At 39.9% G+C, this 20,744-nt stretch overlaps 1 protein-coding gene across 4 annotated transcripts in view; it reads right to left on the bottom strand.

Annotated features, from left to right (window-relative positions):
* The window catches only part of shank2b (SH3 and multiple ankyrin repeat domains 2b), a 100,034-nt gene extending 95,006 nt beyond the window's left edge, over window positions 1-5,028 (bottom strand). For all 4 annotated transcript variants that reach the window (XM_034288307.1, XM_034288309.1, XM_034288308.1 and 1 more), the window contains exon 1: window positions 4,940-5,028. The gene's annotated coding sequence lies outside the window, so the exon portion shown is untranslated. The remainder of the gene's footprint in view (window positions 1-4,939) is intronic.
* Between the last annotated feature and the right edge of the window lie 15,716 nt (window positions 5,029-20,744).

Genomic DNA, 20,744 nt, shown 5'->3' with positions numbered 1-20,744 from the left:
AGCTGTCGCATTCCTTGTGTCAAGCCACTCTTGAACAAGACACAGCGTCAGACGTCTTGCCTGGGCTAAAGACAAAAAGGACTGGACTGCTGCTGAGTTATGTTCTCTGATGAAAGTACATTTTGCATTTCCTTTGGAAATCAAGGTCCCAGAGTCTGGAGGAAGAGACACAGAATCCACGTTGCTTGAAGTGTAAAGTTTCCACAGTCAGTGATGGTTTGGGGTGCCAAACCATCATCTGCTGGTGTTGGTCCATTGTGTTTTCTGAGGTCCAAGGTCAACGCAGCCGTCTACCAGGAAATTTTAGAGCACTTCATGCTTCCTGCTGCTGACCAACTTTATGGAGAGACAGATTTCATTTTCCAACAGGACTTGGCACCTGCACACAGTGCCAAAGCTACCAGTACCTGGTTTAAGTACCATGGTATCCCTGTTCTTAATTGGCCAGCAAACACGCCTGACCTTAACCCTAGAAAATCAATGGGGTATTGTGAAGAGGAAGATGCGATACGCCAGACCCAACAATGCAGAAGAGCTGAAGGCCACTATCAGAGCAACCTGGGCTCTCATAACACCTGAGCAGTGCCACAGACTGATCGACTCCATGCCACGCCGCATTGCTGCAGTAATTCAGGCAAAAGGAGCCCCAACTAAGTGTTGAGTGCTGTACATCTTTTTATAGTGGTCTTAAGTAATATTCAAATTTTCTGAGATATTGAATTTGGGATTTTCATTAGTTGTCAGTTATAATCATCACAATTAAAATAAATAAACATGTGAAATATATCAGTCTGTGTGTAATTAATGAATATAATATACAAGTTTCACTTTTTGAATGGAATTACTGAAATAAATCAAGTTTTTGATGATATTCTAATGTTATGATCAGCACCTGTATATATCTATCTATCTCTATATCTCCATCTCTATATCTTCAAATTTTGATATAGATACACACACACACACACACACACACTCCAAATACACCAAAGCTTCAGAAGCTAAAAGGCAAGCTGGACTCTACTGTGCCCTGGCCAGGGAAAGAGGACAGTTTTATAGAGCTTAATCTTACAGTTTCCCACCCACATACAAGACAACCCCTCACACACAACAGCTCAGGGCCATCTACACCTCACTGGCCGTTGGGCAAAGAAGGATGATGCTGGCAAAGGCCAATTCAGGGAGAACATTGAGGGAAGGAAAGAGCAGTGTTACCAAGATCCATGCAATTACAAACTCAGATAGTGAAACAAACAGTGAACAGTGCACCCAGCTACACACACAAACAAAATGGCAGGAAATTATGTTTAAAGCTTAAATATTTATCTCAGACGAAGGGGGGGGGGTGTTGGGGGGGGGGGGGGGGGGGGTTCTAGCATGTTGTGTAGTGAGGTAGCGAGCTCCCGCAAAACCCTGGGAGTCACCCCCAGGTAGGAATGTTTTGTACATGCAAGACACTAACTTAATTAAACTTTAGCAATCTGTGTTTAGCGTCAAATGAGGAAATATAATCAAATGCCACATGCCACATTATGGGCCGTGATTGCAGTTAATATGTCAACACGCAGACACGCACAACATAGCAGGCTGGATTTGCTATGCGGTTGCCCTACATTAGAGCTCAGAATAACACACTGTCAGACGACTACGGGTTTCTTCCATTTGAACAGACACTGTTTAAAACAAGCTGCGTCATGTTTTTCTTCAGTAGAGAATGTTGTATGTAGGCTTTCTGCACAGTTATTTTTGACTGAGGTGATGTAAGTGGATTGCAGTCTTTGTAATTGAGACATATTTAAAATGGTTTTACTTGGATTTTTGGATTCCTTTGCTGCTATTTTTTATTGCAGTGTGATATCAGTTTCCAATTATTCTAATCTCAACCACCAGATAGATTTAGGTGTTGCCCAGCTGATCAGTGAAGAATGGACCAAATTACATCAGACTGAAACAGAAACTGCAATTGCAGTAAAAAATGGGGCCGCAATAAACTAAAACGCAAGGTTTTTAGACAATTTCTATTATTTCCAGAATTGACAGTCTGCAAGTAAAATTTACACTAAAACTGCTCTGAAATTTTTTTGTTTGAAATGGATACAGAGATGAACATGTAACCTCCCTTCAGATTTCCGTGTGTAGGCAAGTGCTTCCAAAGCATGTTTTTTTTTTTATTACTAACATAAAACACTAGTAATTTTTTTTGAAATACCAACGAAGGAGGAACTTCCCGCATTGTCCATGCGTATGTGCTTGTTTTATTAACATTTTTGTCTGTGTAAAAAGGTGAACATTTTCTGGATAGTCACGTTATTTCAAAACTTCATTAACATTCAACTTTAAATGATAAACCTTTGGAATAAACTCCCACATCGTCAACAACCTTGTCCTTTATTTCCACAGAGAACAGAATACACTCGGTGATGGCCTTCGGGTCCCTGCTATTGTGAAAATAGCAATACCGACTGTTTGAGTACAAGCTAGGACCCAGGATCTCTATTGCTGTGTTAATTAGAAATAGAAGGAATCGTGTGCATGCAACTTATAAAGTAAACTTGTCTAATCTGTTAAGTTTAACATGTCAACCTACTAGTCCAGGAACCCCTATTATATATTTATTAAAATGGCTTTACTTTATATCAAATCTCTCGCCAACAAATTATTCTTGGTAAATTACATTATAATATCCTACAACCTAGATTTTAAGTTTCTGACTGAAACGTGGCTAACAGAAGATTGTAGTGCTACTGTTCTTAACGAGACAGCACCTGAAAAATGGTAGGAAAGGAGTGGCTGCCCTATTCAAAGATTTATTCCAGTGCAAAGAAAATACACTTGGTCATTGTATTTATTTTGAATACCTATGTTTTACATTGAAGGGTACCACCAAATTTTTGTTTTTAACCATTTACAGACCTCGACGATATTCTGAAAATGTAATTGATGATTTTGCTGAACAACTCTGTTATATCAGTTGATTATAACTTGTTTATTATAACAGGGGATTTTAACATCCACATAGATAATAATACATCAATAATGCCAAATAACATTTTGCACTACTTGCCATTTTTGATCTCACTCAAAATGTGAAAGAAGCGTACACATACACAAACGAGGCCACATTCTCTCTTAAGGTATCAATATTTCCTATGTCGTGGTTAAAGACTTGGCCCAGTCTGATAATTTCTGTGTCTGATCATTTCTCCGACCTCACCCCAGTACTGAAACGGCCCTGATTAAAGTTTTAAATGATATACGGCTGAATACTGAATCAGACAAAATAACAGTTCTGGATCTATTAGATCTCAGTGCAGCGTTTGACACTGTAGATCATAGAACACTTCTAGATAGGCTGGAAAATTGGGTAGGACTCTCCGGGACAGTCCTTGATTGGTTCAGATCTTATCTAGATGGCCAGAGTTACTTTGTCACAATTGGTAATCATGATAGGGTGGGTGTGACAAGCGGAGTTCCCCAGGGATCAGATCTCGGACCGCTTCTGTTCAATCTCTATATGCTACCTCTGGGCCAAATTCTACAGAACAACAACATTAACTACCACAGCTATGCTGATGATACTCAAATATATATGGCTCTCGAACCGTATGACAACAGCTCAACAGACTCCCTGAGTCACTGTATAGAGCTCATAAATACCTGGATGAACCAAAATTGTCTACAATTAAACAAAGATCAACCAAAATAAAAGTATTAGTAAAGAGCTGGATTCTCGGGCCCTTAAAACCAGGGATCAAGTGCATAATCTTGGTGTTCGGATAGACTCAGAACTCACATTGAACAGTCATATCAAAGCGGTCACCAAAACAGCATTCTATCATCTTAAAAATATAGCCAAAAATCAAGGGCATCATGTCCCAAAAAGACCACGAGAAGCTCATCCATGCTTTTATCTCTAGTAGGGTTGACTACTGTAATGGCCTCTTAACTGGACTCCCTAAAAAGACTGTAAAACAGCTGCAGCTCATTCAGAATGTGGCTGCTATAATGTTAACCAGGACCAAGAGAACGGAGGACATCACTCCGGTTCTTAAATCTTTGCACTGGCTTCCAGTCAGTCAGTTACAGAAAGTGCTGCTTTTAGTTTATAAATCTCTGAATGGTTTAGGACCCGCATACCTTTCTGATATGTTTTAAGAATATAAACCAAGCAGGGCTCTTAGATTCAGGAACACAAGTCAGCAAGTAGAGCCCAGAGTCCAAACTAAACATGGAGAAGCTACGTTTAGCAGTTATGCTGTACACAACTGGAATAAACTACTATAAGGTCTTAGACGTGCCCCAAACATATACATTTTTAAATCCAGGTTAAAAACACTTCTCTTTTCATGTGCCTATTACTGAGCACTTAAACATAACCGCACTGTTTAGTCTTACAGCTTTTATAGCTTCCTATGTTTTTATCCTATTTTTATTATTTTCGCATTTTTGAATATTATGATGTTGTTTTGATGTTTTCATTTGAGTATTTTTTTAATGCTATTGTATTGTTATATTTTTTCTTTGTAAGGCACATTGAATTGCTTCTGTGTATGAATTGTGCTATATAAATATAAACTTGCTTACTTGCTTTGGAAATCACAGAAAGGGATGAAATCAATTAACCTTTTTGACCGGGCCCCATTTCTCTGTCAAATTGCAACAAATTAACAAATGAATGTGTGTGACGCCATCCCCTGTACCATCTACTGTTAAATGTTATAACAAATGAAGTGATAACCAGACAATATGCCTGTCTGGGCAATGAGAGTGCAGTCACAGTTTCCCAAGCCTGTAGGAAATGAGCCTGGGGACAAAGTTTCTCAAACTTCCTCAAACGTATCTTTTAAAGATCTGTATTGAGCGTTTCTCACGGACCGCTCACAGACATCATTTGGAACGGTTCAGTAAAGGAGGGAAAGGATGCGGACCAGAATCTCACCTTTTTGTTCTTGTTTTCAGACAGCCAAGATACTGACAAGAAGCTTGAAGTCAACCGCCATTGGTTATGTCAGTGGGCTTAAGAGAATCCCCCAGGAAGACCTAGGCAGTACCAAGTAGTGGGATCCATCCTGCATCAAGAGAATACCAGTGTCACAATCACACAATGCCTCTTTTTATATGTGGGGATACTTTTCAAAGTAAAAGTAAAATAAAAATCTACATTTGAAAACATACAACAACCCATGGGCAGTTAGCTGTTCTCTCAGTCACAGTTAGCTGTGTCATAACAGGGTTCCAACCCTGCTCGCAGAATAGCCCAGGGTCCCCGGAAGGTGGTGTAATTGGCTAGCAATGTCTAGGTTTGGGGGGGTCAGTAATCACATATGGCTGCCTTGCCTCGTCGCGCTCTATCAATTCCTTATGGCGGCTTGGGCATCTGTGAGCTCAATCGAGGTAGAAGAGAGTGTGTTCTTCTGGCACGCAATGATTCCAGTCTAGACATCCTGGTTGCATGTGACAAAAACTACAACGGTATTCAATGAACTCATGAACACACTGATATGCTGAGGTGAAGCAGGGTCTTAATCACAAATTGGATATCAAAACAATTTTAGAGAACAAAATAGAAATAACACATTATCCCAACTTGGAGGGGCAAACAGAATCTCATGGCGAGTTCTGCCCAAAGGACTGCTTGTTGCTCACTCCATGTATGTATTATGACTCGTGTTTTTATTAAGATTTGATGTTTCAAACATCAGCATGTCTCAGCTGCAGAGGGGCAGGAGAGAGCCATGAGTAAACTGATTGGTCATGGAAATGACAGTGATGAAAGATAATTGGCTCTCTATTCATAAAGAAGATGGAGAAGGTCCATTTAATGACCATGGAAACACACACAGACCCCTTAAATGACCATGGAAACACACACAGACCCCTTAAATGACCACAGAAACACACACAGACCTCTTAAATGACCACAGAAACACACACAGACCCCTTAAATGACCACAGAAACACACACAGACCTCTTAAATGACCACAGAAACACACACAGACCCCTTAAATGACCACAGAAACACACACAGACCCCTTAAATGACCACAGAAACACACACAGACCTCTTAAATGACCACAGAAACACACACAGACCCCTTAAATGACCACAGAAACACACACAGACCCCTTAAATGACCACAGAAACACACACAGACCCCTTAAATGACCACAGAAACACACACAGACCCCTCACATACCACAGGAACACACACCAAGCACTTAAATGAACACAGAAACATAGATAGACCACTTAAATCACACTAAGGAAAATCCCATAAAGAAATCAGTTTGAGTCGGCTTGTAAAACTGTTTTTTAGCCAATAAGGGACCACTTAAATATCTGCAAACTAAAAGCCTATATAGCGTCACTCAAAAGCCACCCAGGCTGGCACCCAGATATGGCAGCCCTGCTCCTGATCAGCTGGCTTGCATTCGGACCTCATCAGGGGAGGTACATTAAGGCTCCTCCCAAGAAAACTACAGGGCAAGGTGCATTAATGGCCAAAGCCCAAGCTGAATGTAAGGTTGCAGAAGAAGAAGATGAAGATGAGGATGATGAAAATGTAGAAGAGGATGATGAAGAAGATTAAAAAGAGGATGAAGAAAGTGGGAAGTACACACCAGTGTAACACCACACACTCCAGCACCCCGTATCAGCACTGGGAGGCCCCCGCCTCACCCAGCCGCCCCTCCCAGCCGCCCCTCCCAGCCCCCCCACCCAGCCCCCTCACCCAGCCGCCCCTCCCAGCCGCCCCTCCCAGCCGCCCCACCCAGCCCCCTCACCCAGCCGCCCCTCCCAGCCGCCCCTCCCAGCCGCCCCACCCAGCCCCCTCACCCAGCCGCCCCTCCCAGCCGCCCCTCCCAGCCGCCCCCTCACCCAGCCGCCCCACCCAGCCCCCTCACCCAGCCGCCCCACCCAGCCCCAAAGGTATGAACTAAAGTTTAGACGTTTTCCCCACTACCCCTTCCCTTCATTACAATAAATCCCCCTCCAGGGCCCTAAACACTTGTCCTGTGCCCGCTCCCGGTGTCCTACCTCAGTACAGTGAATTTAAGCATTAGCTTTGAAGTGGATTCAGAAATACACCGCAGGCAGACGTGACGTCGTTGCCCCCCCCCCCCCCCCCCCCCTGCAGAACTTCCAACCTTCTGTTAATACGGTGAGTTGAACAGAAAGACAAGAGTGCTCTGTAACCAAAATACGGGCTGTACGTCATGGTCACAAGGAAAATACTTAATCTAGCCTTTTTACTGAGAACTGAGCTCTAATGAGAACCCCAGTGAATGGGCAAGATTCGCTGACCGAGCTGGAAATTTGTAATGAACTTACGTCTGCTGGAGAGAAAATAACTCTTCAGAATCTCTATGTGACTCAATCAGGGACCATAACAGCCCATCCCTGAGTGGCTCTTCTCAGCTCTCAATTCAGAATCCGTGGAGTAGTTCCACCTCTCAGTGTCCGTACCATGCCACTAACTGTCACTGATATATACATGAGCACTGCAACTTGTGTGCTGTGTCCCTGTTGGTGTAATTAAAACCTGGAGTGGTTTTAACCGTAAGGGACCTTTTGGTCACACAGGGTCAAGAGCATGGCCCTGACTGACTCCCATGGTCAGGGCCAGGGGCAACACCAGAGGGAGGATCTAAATAAATGTCCACTGGAGGAACATACACAAGGGGTGAATTGGCAAGGAGCCCATGGGAGCTACTGATAAATTACTTTGACAGGTCAAAATGCTTTTAATTGGCTTTCCAGCTAGTGTAGTGTTCTAGGGGGTTCTTTTGTAGCACTAATCCGAAAACAGTCTAAAGCCCCATGAGTGGGGCAAATTGTCCAGCATTGCGTTGGGAGTGGGAAGCTTCTGTTATATACCAGGGATTTCCTGGTGTCATCAAAATCTTTCAACACCCCCCGAGATTGGTGTGTCAAGTCAGGCGAACAATACACAGTTACTCTGACATGTTTTTAGTCTGACTGTTAAATAATGGACATGATTGTCAGACACTCGACACCTAGCCTGATTGTCAGGCAGAAACTTGACAACTAACCTTAATGTCATATGCTGTCCTGTCTGACGGACATCCTGACCAACGGTTAGTGAGTTGCACATTTGCGGCAGGTACAGCAGATTTGAGGCAATTCCTGCAGATTTTGCGACCGGACAAGTGAGTCACTGCCAATATGGCTGAATTGATGGCACACATTTGGATTACAATTTCAAAAATACCTTTGGTCCAGTAACAACCAAGCTGCACTGTGTTTGTTCCGTCAAACAGTGAAATGTGATTCCTGCTAGCTCTTACCCTAGCAAAGACTATAAGTAACGGTAGCTAGCTTGCTCACTATACTAATTATGCAAATGTGCATGCATTGTAAAGTAACATAAAAACAATTTGTTCAAAATGTGTTGTTGGTTTTGAACTGAGCTAGGTTAAAAGCTAGTCATGTTTTGTGGAAAATGCAGACCATTTGGATGTGAGCTAGCTAGATGTGCTTGCTCACATCAGCTAGTTTCTGTCTTGAGGTCAGTTGTTATTGTCTGGCACTAGCTAGTGTTAGCCTAAAGTTATTCTGCAACCCAAAACCTGCCTTTCACTAACATTAGCTGACTGGTGTTACTGTATATAGCAGAGGCTGTATAAGTGGCAAACATGACAATTTAGACAAGGAAGCTAACAAAGCTTAGATTAAAGCTGCTTTTTAATTTATAAGCAACTTGTGAGACAGATTTTAGTGCTATGGTAAACTATAGGTGCTGAAGTCTCTTTTTAATCAGATATCCATCATCTTTGTACTAGAGGCAGCAGCTTAAATTGAGATTTCTGTATTTTCTATCCAGACATTGACATTTTAGACACTCACATCCACAGCAACTTACAGCAGTGAGTGCATTTTTTCCTTCCTTAACTGCACTTCCCCATGGGAAGCACCATGCTTTACCAACTGAGCCGTATGTGACCACAGACAGCTAGCTAGCCCACCACAGGCTGGAGAGGGTGATAGTTTATCTGTATGGACAATTTGATGATTTTCCATTCCCAGAGTGACCTTTTGTCTAATCCACACCTGAACCTAACACTATGAGTCCAGATGGTGTGACATACTGGCTTAACATCAAGGGTTCATCTGCCTGCCTAAATCAGGGCAGAGATGTCAAGAATGCCTAATATTGTAAAAAATATATTAAAAAAATACATAATCACTTTAGTGGTATGGGAAGTATTTTCCTGTGATGCAATGGAGTTCAACTACACACTCATACAATGGGATTTGTGTCTTCTTTAAACATTGTAACAAACAAAAAAATATATATATCACAAGTAACTAAACAGGTATTCCAAATTAAGATTAATGAAGAATGATGTGCATTTTACATGGATTTAGATTTTTGATTATGCATGACTTAGTCCAGAATACAACAGACCAATGTAATCCAGCTGCCAATCACTCATAGGGGATAAAGGCAATTTAATAGCAATAATTTCAGGACCTCGACACGGCGAGCAATGGGTTCTGCAACTGTATACACAGTCAAATAAGGAACACGCCTGTACTCTCACCATGGTCCAATAGCAATAGAGACCGCTGCAGATTCACCACCACTACTTGGGCGGTACTTTTAGGAGGTTTTGACATGATTCTGTTCTCCTCACCTTCAACAGTGCACCACAGATTGTGTTCCTATAACCGGGCTACATTTAAAAACACTTTCCTTAAATTGCACATCTACATACAGTACATGTTTTCACTCAATATTGGCATGACAGGCTAAAAAATGCAACCAGTAAATGTGTCTCCAGGGAGACCTCTCCCCACCCCTCTCACTTTTAGGAGGTTTTGACTGCAACAGTGCACCCCAGTGTGTTCCTATAAAACACACCCATGAGTACACACACACCCATGAGTACACACACACACCCATGAGTACACACACACCCGTGAATACTACTTCTCCCTGCTAATAAAATTTAGTGAATTTGATCTAGGACATTTTCATGTATTCCGGACAAAGCAGAGAGACATGGTCCATCCCCAGGCTGTGTTGGGGAGAAACATCACTCAGCGTCTCAGTGGATGGGCTCTCACCAATCTAGCTTCTAAGTTTGTTTGCGCTGAACAACTTAAAAGCATTGCTTGCTATGCCACAGTAAATAGGACACTAGACAGGCCATTATAAGCAGGCCATATTGGCCTCAGATGACCATGTGGCATAATGAAAATACTGTAGGTTTAACAATCTGACTCATTCACTGCCTGAACAAATTAATAATTTAGAAATGGGCGGCCACCTTAAACCTGTATCCATCCATCAGGCGTACCATACACTGTGTGGAAGGCTGCAACATCCAGTAGAGCTTAAACAACATCTTCCCCCGATATAGGATCTTGTCCAATCAATACAGAACAGCAACCGATGTCCAACTGAGTACTCAGAGATATTCTACCCAAGTCCCACATCTGTTTGTGCTGTCTTGCCATGACAATGACCTGTCAGGAGTTAGCAAAACGCACAAACAGATATGGAACCAAGCTACTCTTGTTCCACTCTCCTGAGAAAAACACTGGTATCCAGGGAAACACATTTGAGTTCATTTCCTGTCAATCTCAGGTTAGCAATAGATTCACCACCAGCCTGTTACCTTGTTAAAGGTGAATGAATTCCAATCCATGTCAAAAACTCAACGCATGTGTCAATGGATACAAAAAGGTACTGAATTCTTCATAAACCTCAACCAGTGTAAAACAATTGCAAAAAATGTGTCTAATAAGATGAGAGAATGTTCAAACACAGAACTCCAGTGAGGTGGTTCTGCTTGATCTAATACCCTGTATCTAGCTCTTAATTATCTGTATTCAGTAGTATACATTTTGCATTTCCGGAAAGAAAATATCCATTGTTTTAAGCCACAGATATTTTAATGGATTCCTATATTACTGTGGAATGTAGACGTTCTGTTCTTTGTCAAGATGGTGAAACAATTCATATGTCCATGCAGTGGCAATCAGTTTTACATGTTTGTTGGGAAATTCGTATGTTTTTACATTCAGTTCCATTTTTCTAAGAACCCAGAAACGAAACTAACCACAAACCTTCGCAGCACTACAAAGCAAACCGAAGAGGTCACTAATTCAGGTAATTTCATCCGGTGGTTTTGAAGATGGCCAGCTACAAGCAGCCAATAGCCTATTAACTAATGATTGGTAGGTAGCTACATTGCCGTGTAATGCTACATTTAGCTAGGTACCTAGCTAATTACCTGATCCACCAACGCTTCTAAGCTTCGTTGTTGGGAAACCGGTAAACCGATTTGCAATTACTCCACAGCGATGATTACAACCTGGCACAAAACACTGATCTATGGCTCTGAATGGTTGTTTCGTTCATTTGAATGACTGGCAGCGGAGTTCTACCCAACCACGGAATACACTGTTAGTTTTACATTCACTAAGAAGAATAGACCAAGACAATAACATAATAAAGACATGTTTGTAACAGATAATTGGATACATGGTAGGGCTAAAATAATTAATGGGGTAGTTGATTTTTGATTGTAATGATAAACACTGAAAAAAATCATATAATGAGCCTTTGCCTAAGTAAAAAAACTTGTGAACAACTGACTGTCAGCTTTATCGTTCAACTGAACGGAGTTCTACCACGACCGCTGGCTTCCAGCTCAGTAGCCTACATGTTTGCAACAGATAATTGGACGCATAGCCTACAGTAAACGGCATTATGATGATGAGCATTTGTTGGTTCAGTAGTTCACTTTCCCATACACAGTTTCGTACCCTTTACTTTTTTCCAATATATCAACATTTTGCAATAGTGATTTGCTTTGAAGGTGATCGTTCACTTGATAGCTTTGTAGACTGATTGCTCATTGCAAACGTCCATAACCAGTCCTTTTTTAAAACGTCTATGGTAAAAATGAATGGAAACAAGATGGCAAAATGTGATCGGTTCCACTTTCCAAGTCTATTAAACTCTGTAGTACTTTCTTAAAGGGGCATTTCCCCTTTCATTTAGGTGGTTTGTATCATGTCTGAAAAATTTCTGGGTCGGTGAGATTCATTTCACACATAATTGGCCAGGAGTATCACAGCAATGGGCTTAACAAGCTAAACAACACTCTATAGGTACTCATGTTTTGTTCAATTTCACAAAGCCTCAAATTTTATACTGACCACCTTACAAGTTGTTTTGTGTTTCGTTGTGTTTGTCCTTGTTTGATAGAACCAGTGGATGTCTTTCAGTGATGTTGCTATCAGGAAATATTGATAAATGTAAATGCTGTCAAAATGTTTCTGTAATCTAAAAGACTACAACTCAGGCTGAGTCCTGCCCAGAATTTCTTTAATTTCTCTTCTTTGTTAGTTTGTTTTGATCCTTGGTAGCACTCAAACTAGCTAGCGGACTCATCATTACTGATATCAGTTTGGAAGTTATCTTATATGGTGATACTTATATGGTGAACATTGCTAGCAATTATTAGTGTGTTGAAATTCCCTTTTAATTGGAGCAATAGAAAAGACCCTGCTGGCTGCCTATGGTCCAGGTATTTTCATACCTATGAAACTGTGGAGTCAAACATTACATGAAGTCTTTCAAATACTTTCAGCATTAGCCTACTCGGTCTACCACATGGGCGGGCTTTGCCACACTTACATTTACCTGATTAAAATGTTTGAAATGAAATCCTATTTAAATCCAGATGTGTTACAGAGCATGACTTAATGTACCTGCCAGGTTCAAAAGAGTTCAACCCCCGGGAGGGACACAGCTTTATAACACGGCTTTATAACACGGCTTTATAACATGGCTTTATAACAAGGCTTAATATGACAGATTCATACCCATCATTCGCTACAGTTGCTGGAAGGTGCAACGTGAAAATGAATATCACAGGCAAGCACAGCTCTGCCCGTGGGAGGCATACAGCTTCTGTGGAGCGTGCTCTGTGCTCTCATCTCCATCCAGATGAAATATGGATCCGTGAATCTGCCCTGCTGTCTTGCATTATTGATAAGGAGTGTGGTGAATGTGATCATTAATAGATTTAAATATTGATAAGTTTTTTGCTTCATTAGTAACGTTACAGAGTTGCAGCTGTGGCTTGTGGATAGGAAATAGACTCCATGCGAAAGTAAACCTGGGCGTCAAAAAAATAAAAGTATACTTTCGCAAGTAAACCACATTCCATAATGTCCATTGAGATTATATAGTGGAGTTCAAACTTTATTTTAAATTAACTAGTTAACTTAAGAAAATTTATGAAATCCATAAATAAGGCATTTCAGTCAGGCCTAATGTTTTTTTAGAAAGGTTTTTATACAACATGCAAAAAAAAATGTTCGTAAGTGTTTTACAATGTAACATTCTGGATGTAATAAATTGTCATGCACAGTGTATCAGCTTCAAAACTGCATTTGCCCAAGGGCATCGGAGCAGGGGGGTATGGGGGGGTATGTCCCCCATAATGTTGAAAGCAGATAAATTGGTTATACCAGTGGGGTAGAGGTTGATTTCAAATGTGAGGGGGACAAAGAAGTTTTGCAAATGCCCATAGTTTTAAAATGGGTTGTCCAACAAACTCATATAGGTGTGATGGTGGAGGGTCCACATATGTTGGCCATCTGGTGTATGTGCACTAGTGGCCATAACATCTCTTTGATTCTGCTGGAATAAACATGAGAACTACTGCCTTCTGCCATTTCATTTAATAATACTAAGTCAAGATATTGTCTGTGATGTGTGCTCTTAGTAAAGAGCTACTAAGCAGGCCTCTTTATTTTAATGAGTGGGGTTGTTGATGTGATCTACATGTACATTTTACCTGTACTGAATTTCACATCTTCACCCCCCAAGCTCCACCACCATCCTCTGGCATGACTACCCTGGTCGACTCAACATCCTTCTGGTTCAGTTAAAAAATATGAACATTGAAGATATCAGCTACACATTATAATAAACATATATTTTTAAGTTATCCACCTATATAGACTACTGCTATGCAGCCACATTTCACCTCAGCTCCACGGTTGACCTTTTCTCCCTGGCTGTCTGATCATGCTGTGACTGAGAACTCTGTCACGGTCACCACCTGATCCTGCTCAAATGCAGTACAGAATATGACATGAACAGCTTGATCTAGACTGATGCTTGCAGAACCTAATGGCAATGTCAATCTAAAAGATACACAGAATGTTGAAATGTTAAATGCAGCTTATTGTGTAGGGAATTACATGCAAAGGTAGCTAACTTTTCAAGAGATCAACTATTAACACTAGAACCACCAGGCCATTCAGACCACCAGTGTCCACCAGAGTTGAATGCCATTTCATGTCATTAGCATACAAATCATCCCTATTAGCATACACATTCTCCTCCGCAGCATCACCATCCAGCCAGAGCATCAGTAGAATGCTATAGAATACTCTATATCAGAGGTCTCAAACTGGTTCCACGGAGGTCCATGTGTCTGCAGGTTTTGGGGTTTTCCTTTAAATTGGTTCCCAGTTCAGACCTAAACTACCAGGTGGGGGTAGAAACGAACCAATTAGTGACCTAATTAGTCAATTAAGTACAAGGTTAGAGCGAAAACCTGCAGACACTCGGCCCTCCGTGAAACCAGTTTGAGACCTCTGCTCTATATAAATACTTTTTTGTTTAAAGTGGTTAATGAATTTGAAGAATACAAGAATGTGTTTGTATTGAAGGTCTTATCATACCAAAAAAAAACTATACAAAGAATACAAAGAACAATAATTCTCAGGAATTATTAGAAAAAGACAAGGTCCAATTCTCCAAATGAATAGGCTACAAAAACAGAGCTTCTTTGCAGGACTTCCAGGGATTCTATTGAGGCTATTGAGTTGATGTCAAATTGTCAGGTAGGCTGTATTGTTTGTATTATGTTTCAATAATAGCCTAATTCATTTGTTGAATGGCCATGGAACTTTGTAAGTTAATTTAAATTCAACCATGGCTCTGTTCGTTCACCTGTGTGTATCGCGCATTCATCCATTGTCGTCATGCATTCAGTGAGGGGTGATTAGCGCTTGGGTATCATTAGCAGCTGCCTGGTTATCAATGCTAAGTGGCGTGTACTTTTGGCAGATTACGTCGGAAAACGGTAAAAAAAGAGAGGTAAATAGGCTCTAAATAGTTTTCCGTTTGTGAGTTTAGAATTCTGACAACGGAACAATGTAAAATACGCCTATTTAGGAAAATTCATGGAAGGATGTAGCTCTCAAAACTTCAATTTTATTTTAATTACAAACTCAAACGCCAATTGGCGTAGGCATTTGGCGGTTCTAGTGTTAAGCTAGTTAGTTAGCTAGCAATATATTCTAATGTCTTATAGCTTGCTAGCTGTAGCACTCACTTTGTCTTTCCGTAGAAAAAAAAACACCTGTATGTCTAACTTAAGTCTCTTCTTTGTTGGTGTCATCTTGGTGCTAGCTGTGAGTGGGTTGAACAGTGTTAATGTGCTTAATTGTTTGCTGGCTAACAAACAAAATGTTAACTAACATCCCTCTATAATCGGCCACCCCCTTTTATCGGCTGTTTGTAATGGTTGGAGAACTAAATCGTGTGAAGTTCAACATTTGGAAAACAATGGTATGTTTTTCTATTAAATATACCCTATCAGCTAAACCCACCACCATCTTTATGTATGGAGGTTAAATACCTTTTTGGAGATTCTAAAAATGTCATGTATGGAACCTGTTTTAGACAAACTGGAAATCGTGATCAGTCTTTTTTTCTTTACCACAACAGAAGGCATGAAAGGTAACTAAAACTTTCCAGTAAACACATCAGAGAACACTATGATCTGTCATTTGCAACAAAAATAATAAAATATAACGTAACTGAAACAGTAAGGTGGCTGGTATTTGGGGTTCTACACTAGCTTACAAGCTTATATCAATACAATTTTATTTATATCAATCAAATGTATTTATAAAACCCTTTTTACATCAGCAATTGTCACAAAGTGCTTTTACAAAACACCCAGCCTAAAACCCCAAGGAGCAAGCAACAATGTTGATGTACAGTGGCTAGGAAAACCTCCCTAAGAGGGGCTGAAATTTAGGAAGAAACCTGTTTTGCAAATATAGATTTTGCAACTATCATTAATAAATAACTTTAGCCTAATAACACCCAACATGGTTGCCAGTTAAAAAAATATACTAGATTAACTTATTATCTACCTTATTTATACATTATGGGAGGTAGTTAGCTAGAGGAAATGTCATCTAGATTACAGAACTTTCATGAGCCAGCTGCTTCTCTCAATATTTTGTTAAAAATGTTGAGGATACACCAACAGTAGATACATTTTTTGTCTGTTAGTGATATTGCAGTGAATCAATTCAAATATATATTTTTTAATGATAAGATGAAAATCCATAAAATTCTGTTTTTAGACATGCCATATGGTATCTGGTTTGAGGTTAGCACATGGAATAAAGGCCAAAAATGGTAGGAAATGTCACCTCTGTTACCGTCAACTCTGTTAATGATCTAAACAGTTTATTGATAAGAGTTGACGATGAGAAACAGAGTCAAATGTTCCCAATCACATTTAAGCATTTTGCATTACTTTATGGATTCTGAGTCATTTTACTGTAAAGGGCACATTTGTGGTATACCATTCCAGGTTAAGGAAATAGAAAAATGTCTGTTCTAGGTAGATGAAGCTGTCATTGGCAGAAAGGCAACAGCAGTACAGGGCACGGCGAAATGCAGGCCCTGAACAGAAGGCAGAAAATTAGCAAAAGGAGAAATGCAGGGCAGACTAGGCACTCAATACCACCAGAAGGGTACCTTCTTTATGTTGAGCACAGAGTTGTTCAAGGGCTTCAAGAAATACACATGCAGTTTCTTTGAAGCAAGTCACGGAAAAGGTGCTCCAAATGGTGTGGGTGGGATTTTAAAAAGAACAGCCGACAGATTGGTCAGTGAAGGAAAAGACATTCCAAACGTCAAAGAATTCTATGACTGTCTACCGAATGCCCAGACTTCTATACAGCTGTCCTACATTGAAAAGGAAGCTGTGGACACAGCTGTACAGAAGATGCCAAAATGACTTTTAGTGTTCCTTTGACAATGCACCTCCATTAGACGATCACTCTCACACCAGGAAAGGTCATCTACAGAGATGTCAGCTGTCCCTGTTCAACTAAGCAGATTCTTGAGTGTACATGTGACAACACACAAAGGTTTGAATTTGATGTTCAGCTCATCCTTTCTGACACCACCGAAGAGCAACAAGCACACACAACAGATGAAGTGGAAAAGCATAGATACCATTGGACAGTGGTGTGTCCATATGATGATGACATTTATCTCTGGACCATTCTCGAGGTCAATGAGACAATTCAGAAGTATTTTTTTTGGAATAAATGTTTTTTTTTTTTTTTTTTTTTACATATAAAACGGTTTTAAAAGTTTCAGAATCACCTGTAGTTGGTCTTTTAACTACAGGTGATCAACTCTGTTACCATCAAATGTAAACTATGTTTAAAGCTTTGATTTAAAAATGATCATCATAAATAATTATTCTTCCTGCATGAAATGTAAAAAAATGTAATACATTTTTAGAGAAAATGCACATCACCTTGGCCTTTTCAGTTAAATGTGTTGATATTTTTGCTCCAAAACAAAAAGTCTCTATCTTAGTACACTTAAAGTTTCATTAATGGATGTAGAGACAAAGGTTATCTTAGGAAAGACAGGGTTTGAATTGTATTACATTTGTTGACTATATATATTTGACCCAATTTGTCTATAACAGAGTTGACCAATTTGTTTGTTATTGCAATGATTATCGGAATAAATATTTAAAGATCAGGAAATACTGAAAATTATACATTTAAATTATGTTACATGAGAATTACAAATGTTGAATGAAAAAAATGAATAAATACTATACTTGAAATGTATCTGCAATTCTGGAATGAGTCATGTACAATGAAATCTACACTACTTTTGGCTAAAATGCATTTCTTATCCCTGGCAGCTCTGTAAGGTAGAAATATTAGAAAAGGGTTAATCAGCAATCTGTGAATAGCCCTGGAGTATTTCATCAAAATAAAAACAATGTATATTGGCACGTTTACATTTTCTCATTTGCAAATGTCAATATCAATTACATTTAAATAATAATGACATTATATGAAGACATAATTAAGATTTGAATGGCTATTTTGGCCCAGTGACAATGTAATGGTCATTTTTTCTTTCATTATTAATGTATTTTGAGCTCAGCCTGTCTTCTGAAATAGCTCTACATGTTTTGACCTAAGGCTTAAAAAAAAATAATCACAGACTTTTACTAAAATGTTCTGTTTCCCCAAAACACTTGTCCATTTCATATACCAGCCACAACACTTGTTTGCCTAACTTCTCCAACATGCCAGTATTTAGTCCACAAATGTAATTTCCACTAACAGCTGCACAAGAGCTAGATTACATATGGTAAAAAGAATCTAAAGAAATGGGAAAAAATATGTGCCGTAAATGTAATGATTTATAAATGAAATCTATAACCCAACAAAATGTAAAAAAAGTGAAGAGGTCTGAATACTTCCCAGAGGCGTTGTATATACTGAGATAATTCAAGTGAGCTGTGAAGGACTCTGTTGTTTGCAGAGGATTAGCAGAAAAAAGAAACATACACTACATTATAGTGTAATAAATTATACGTAATCTGTGGAGGAGTATGAGTAGACAAAACAAGGCAATTGACCTTCAGAGGTCAGAGAGGGGTGTAACCTCCAATCATTTGTCACAGCCATGCTGAGCTACCAGGATTTCCTCCAGCTTAAAAATGCCACTGCACAAAACCCTATCTGTTGCTATGGAGGCCCTAGTATGGCAAGCCCAAGGGACCTTCCGCCACAAAATGAAGAAAAAAACTGCTTCTCTGCATAATATGTCATGCTTGAACAATGAGGATGTCCTAAAAACACACTGAGGAAACAAATAGATTCGAACCCACTGTGAATTCCTTGTTGCATAGTCTGCAGGGGATTCTAGGCTCAGAGGAAGTAAAACCGGATCTGTGTCTTCTTCCAAGAGAAACACACACCTTCTTGAGTAAGTTAATATGTCTATCAGAACCCCAGGTACTGCTCTGCTGCCTCAATTTCCGGTACTGACTGCTTCCCGCTACAGCACAATACCATAAATTAATGACCACATTTTAACCATTATTTTAGAAGGTAAAATCAACTTAAAAGAAAAGTCTATTTTCTCTCAGCAACAACCAAAGCTTACAGGGTTCACAGCCTTGCTCTGTGAAAGAACAATTGATTTTTCCCCGAACGCTTGTAGTCCTTGAAAAAGGTATTCATGTTATGGCCCTGGCACATAAAATGCTTCCAACCTGGAAGATTGCCCAGTGACTTTGAAAGGACACAAATAAGTGTGTCAGAAATCTTTACGTTGTGTCTTTGTCCACCTCAGCCTGCCTGCCTGCCAGCGCAAGCTATCTCTATTTCTCTCTCCTCAGCCACACAAAGGCTGTATATTGATTATTCGTCATCTGGAATGAGTAACATCTCTATGCTTCTCACCTTTGGCATATTTATTGACCTACAAGAGTAACTCAGAAACCCTTTCAATATGGCAATGACTGACAGTATTAAACACAAAAAGGGAAGAAGATATGGACAGCTGTTTTTGCCAGCTGACATACAGGATACTCAGTCAATAATAATGTTTCTAGCCTCAGAGAATACAATCTATTTAAGATTACACAAAAACCCAGGTTCTGAAGTTCTCTTTGGTCTCAGTTGCAATTATTCAGGTTGTGCACATTTCTGTTGGAAAATTTGGCCTTCACGATCTCACATAAGAGCCATCTCTCTCAAGAACCCAGACAGTCATGGCCTCAACAACAATGGCAGAGCAGACTGAAAAAATATTTCACCAAGAACTAGCTATGCTGTCAGGACCTGGTTAACATTCCTCACTAGATAGACAGCAAAAATCAGTTGAAAAATAAGGTTTACCATCTAAAAGGGTGTTTGAGGAAAGCCCACAGTGATCGGAAGAAGGTATGGCGACAAAATCTGATAAGCTAACTCAAAAATAATGGCATGTCAAAAATGTGTATCTATAAAAGACCACGTATATATCTAGCTAGTCACTTCAAGTTAACTGTACAATATTACAGTGAAGCCCTAGACTGTACATTTTTGACTGATACTGTTGGAATCACGTTGTGGTAAGCTACCTAACCTTTCTAGCCAGACTTCAAGCTAGATAGTGTACTTGGCTAAGCACCACATGATTGTGGAATTTTGAAGAGCTATGCATTATCGGAGCCATTCGTTGAAAATAGGTCAGTTAAGGCCCATAAAAAGTATTTAGTGAGGCAGCTAGCTTCATCATTTATAATTAGCCTTAGAAATTAAATAATGCTGGTGAAAAGTCTAATCAAAGGCTAATCAAATTTCAATCAATCAAATGTATTTATAAAGCCCTTTTTACAACAGCAGTTGTCACAAAGTGCTTTAACAGAAAAACCCGGCCTTAAACCCTAAGGAGCAAACAACAGTAGTGTTGAATTTCAGTGGCTAGGAAATACTCCCTAAGAAGGACGAAATTTAGGAAGAAACCTAGAGAGGACCCAGGCTCAGAGGGGTGACCAGTCCTCTTCTGGCTGTGCTGGGTGAGATATTAAGAGTCCAATTGGAATAATTTATAAATGCATGTGGGCTAAAT

This window comes from Esox lucius, chromosome 19, assembly GCF_011004845.1.
Source record: "Esox lucius isolate fEsoLuc1 chromosome 19, fEsoLuc1.pri, whole genome shotgun sequence".
NCBI classification, from domain to species: domain Eukaryota; kingdom Metazoa; phylum Chordata; class Actinopteri; order Esociformes; family Esocidae; genus Esox; species Esox lucius.
Note: the sequence above shows the minus strand (reverse complement) of the source record. Positions and strands in the feature narration are given on the sequence as shown.